The following is a 5000-nucleotide window of genomic DNA, read 5'->3' on the forward strand; positions in this document are numbered from 1 at the left end:
TGTTAGGGGTGGTACAATTAGTGTCTTTTCAACTGCGCCCAATACATAATAGTCCATAGGGTTGCAATCAGGCGAGTTGGGGGAGCCAGATGTTTGGACTGTTGAAATCGAAGAAGCTTTCAGAGAAATGCTTCGGGATTTTTTCCAGAGGTGTGACACGGAGCTGAGTCCTGCTCACACACATATGATCTTCCTGCAGCCACCCTCTCCACTCAGCGCTTGACAACAGTGGACAGCAACTCAATATAGCCATATGAAGTGAGTCTGAGTCCCTCTTCAAAGATGTTGGGCGGCATGACGTGGCCTTTACTAGAAACCCACCCAAAGACCATCACAGTTTGAGAGAATTTGGTGTTCATGGAGCGCGGGACTTCGTGCAGACTATAGTCTAGCCACCTGTTGTTCTGCGCGTTGTGCAAATGGTCCTAGCAGAAGTTCTTCTCGTCTGAGAAAAACCAGAGCATCCCCGGCTAGACTGGATGTTTGACCTTGATAAGGAGTTTCATAGTTTTCGTAAAGTGGTTCTCTTGGGGCTTGGCAGTGAGTAGTTTGCCCTTGCGCCTCTTGTATGAAGAGTAGCGAAGATCCTCGTTCAGCTCTTTCTTCACAATCACCACTCCGACGCCCATCTCTCTCGCCAAGGTCAGTATTGCCTGCCTTGCCTGTATCTTGCTGCACCTTATGCACACACACACACACACTCACTCACGCGCACACGCACGCACGTACACACACACACACACACACACACACACACACACACACACACACACACACACACACACACACACACACACACACACACACACACACACACACACACACACACACACACACACACACACACACACACACACACACACACACACACACGTATATACATATATATATATATATATATATATATATATATATATATATATATATTGATTTAAACTATGACAAATGTAACTGAAGGCGGAGAAAGCATACGAGGAATAATGGAAAAAAAATTACTGCCTTAACGTTTCGACCCACTAATAAAGAAGACTATATACATTTTTATTCAGGACGCAATATTAGGCCTAAAACAGGTATAATAATTGAATTCTTCCTCAGGGCTTTTCGCATCTGTAGTGAAGAATTTTTAGAGGAGGAACTAGATCACATAACAAAAACTTTCAGCAAATTAAGATATCCCAAAGGTCTCCTACTTAAATTAAAAAAGAAAGCCAAGGAAAAAAATAAGAAGAGTAATGATATCAATAATTGCAAAAAAGAAACACGATATATCACAGTCCCAAATTGCAACATCAATTCAACTCTAGACAACGTCCTCTCAAAAGCAGGTATAAAGATAGCGAGAACATCAGGTAGCAAAGTAGGACATTTGGTTACGCGTAACTATAATAACCATACGAATGAAAATAGTATTGTCTACAAAATACCTTGTAAAAATTGCCCATCCTCATATTTTGGGGAAACAGGTCGTGGATTAGAAAAAAGCTTATACGAACACAAAAATGATGTAAGAACCCACAGGCTTTCTAATTCTATGGTAAGACACATAGATACACATGACCACCTTCCGAACTGGGACAATACAATTATAATAAATAAAGGTTCAACGATAAAATTAAGAAAAACAATAGAGGCAGCCTATATTAATACTAATAATAACATCAACCATAGAGATGGTTTCATATGCTTGGCAAGAGCTACAAGTTTATTGGTAGTTGATGAAAACAAACGGACAAATGTTCCGAGCACAACGGCCTTTCCTAGGCACCCTGTGAGGTGACATGCCTGTGTATAAAATGCCCATGTTGTATTTTGTTGTTATGCTTTGTGATTAAGACCCTAAGGGTCGAAACGTTAAGGCAGTAAAATTCTTCCATTATTCCTCGTATACTTTCTCCGCCTTCAGTTACATATATATGTATATATATATATATATATATATATATATATATATATATATATATATATATATGTATATATATATAGATATATATATATATATATATATATTAACAACCACAATGCACTTTAATTCTAAACCATCTCTCTTGATAGCGTAGTTGGTATGTCACTGCGTCACTTGTCATGTGATAGCTGAGTTCGAGTTATCGACAGTACCACATTTCAATTTCTGGTTGTGGCCTCCATTGGGTCTCCCGATGTTGATGGCTTACAATTAAATTGCATTGTGGTTGTTAAAATGTATCTCTAATCACTAGGACCCATTCAGTGTTGCACACACACACACACACACACACACACACACACACACACACACACACACACACACACACACACACACACATATATATATATATATATATATATATATATATATATATATATATATATATATATATATATATATATATATATATCTCAAGGACTACTATTAGATAGGACGTGCACACCCAGATTCCTGGCTCCGCTAGCGGAGGCCATTGCTTTCTTAGTAACCTAACATTTTATATTGGACAAATATATCAAAACTAGAAACCTAATATTGTATATAGGACAAATATATCAACTATTGATTTATTCAATGCACAATAAGTTAATATAGACCTTTATAATGAAATAAGAAATTATTTCTAAGGCACTGTTATGCTTTGAAATACCAATTTTAGCCGGACTTAACATTTATTATTGTATGAGTTTGGTGGACACTTTAAAGGAACCCAAGTTGCTGTTGTTTTACATTTTACAAAATGGATTATAGTTAAACCTTTGTGATTGCAAACAAACAAACATTCACACAAATAAACAGGCATAGAAGCAAAGGTTACCAGACTGCAGCGATTAATCAGCGAGCCGAGCCTTCTTTACAGAGGTCTGGAGAAGGACTGCATTCTTCTACTGGTCTTTCTCTAGTTGGTTGTGGAGTGCATTCAGAAGAACATTTGCCAGACGAAGGAGCATCTTGGGACAGTCAAAGTCAATCCCATTGAAGCTGGCCAGTGTCGACAAGATCTCCACCAGTCTTTTCTGGCAGCAGGAACGATGACGGGCTTCCTTGATGAAACACAGTCCATATCTGACAAGATGAAAAGTGCACACATGTGGAGTTGTCAGGGAACCTCTGGACACTGTCACGATAAAGTCCTTAACGTCACTGTCACAAGAGGTTCCTCGGCGCTGAAGACTACATCGTCCGCGCATTTCGTTTCAAGCCACCCCACCACATAGGCCACACTGCACTCTTCATTCACAGTCAGTGTCACATCTGTGGTGCACCTCTCAATAGGGGCTGCATCCTCTAGGTCAATTGCAGTTCCCAAGCAGGTATGTTCCTTCGACAAAGGGTGGACACCGATGGACTGGAGGTTTACGGCAACATATCTGGTGAGGCGCTGCTTGCATGCGGAGAACACATCCCCAGTAGTCATAAAAGAGTATGCACCAGTTGATTGACGGTAGACTGAGAACTCCCCCTCAAGCCGGTCACTCTGGATCTCACGCAGCAGGACATACTGGAAGTCAGCGTTTCTGAACAAGTAGCGGCAAACGGCAGTCAGTCCCTGCATAGTCTGCACTAGTGCATTCTTGGTGTCATGGGTGAAACACTTGATTCAATTAGCTCCATGTCCTAAAGAAGCCTCTTGGAAAATCAACAGGAAAGTCTACAGGCTGGTTGACTGTGGATCCTGAACAACTCGATATGGATCGTTCATGCGCTGATCTTGCCTCTTCCCAGATACATTCACTAAATTTCACCAGTTGAGGATGATTTGAATGAACTTAGCAGTGTCATGACATCCTCTGAGCTTCAATGAAGCCGCAACCTTTTCATTGAAGACCTTCAAGACATGATGCACATTTTGTAGTTGAAGTCGTGAGGGGTTGACAGCAAGTTTAGTGAGGGGAGTAGTCTTCAGAATACTGCCTTACTCTGACTCGTACAGTTCCTTGACGTCAGCAAATGCTGCTGTTGTTTTATTGTCAAGACTGATTTTCTGGCACTTCTTACTGATCCAGTTGTTGCGGATGCACTTCAGAAGATGCACTGTGTCAAAAAGGAGAAACTAGACACGATCTTTGTCAAGAGGATGCTTGGCTGTGGCACGGCAATCACCCGGAAAATCAAACAGCTTACACTACTGCTGGTTTATCGTGTGGTTGTCTGTGATAGGCCCGATGACACGCCAACCTGCCCTCTCAACAGCAGTTGCCGCCTCCTTCACGCGCTCAAGCTGGTATGCTGCTGTGAGCTTGTGGACGGGTGTCACAGAAATCTTAATACTAGGTCCTCTGTGCAGCGACTTCATAATAATAATACATAGCATAGAAGTGGCCTTGCAGTCTGGCTTGTTCACTGCCATGCCATTCAGAGCCACACCAGAAAAATGGAACAGTTGGCCGAATCTATACTTCATCTATCAAGAGAGATACATTCTTCTGCTGCAGTGTCTTCACTTTGGCAAATGTTTCCCTCATCACCTGATCCTTGTCAATAGATGAAGTGATGTATTGCAGCTTGCGTTTTCTCGGGAACACAAAAAAGTTTCTGAGCTGTTCATAACTACACTTGGGGTATGATTCAAGAGCAAAACAATAATCATTCATGGAAAACTCACAAATGAAAAATCTGTCAGAATCAACAACAAAGTTATTACGTGGTGGTAGCACATCAAGCCACTTCTGTCTTTCATAACGGTCTTTTGGCAGTCGAAACATTTGGTACCTGTTATCCTTGTTATAATTACCGTCACAGTTCACAACGCCACACTTATTCGGCATTTTGAATACACAAAATCAGCAAGAAAGAACCTACGAAGAACCAAACAAACAAAATTAGCGAGAATCTATGTAAACAAACACTATACACTTCTAAATGCAGCCACGTGCGAAAGACGTAGCGACACGACCTTACAACTTCACTGCTCGTAGCACACTGGACTGGCCTCCAATAGCGGCGCCAGGAATCTGGGTGTGCACGTCCTGTGTAATAGTGCTCGATATATATATATATATATATATATAGATATATATATATATATATA

Source organism: Oratosquilla oratoria, chromosome 3 (genome assembly GCF_046742065.1).
Source record: "Oratosquilla oratoria isolate Oo_2021 chromosome 3, ASM4674206v1, whole genome shotgun sequence".
Classification (NCBI taxonomy): domain Eukaryota; kingdom Metazoa; phylum Arthropoda; class Malacostraca; order Stomatopoda; family Squillidae; genus Oratosquilla; species Oratosquilla oratoria.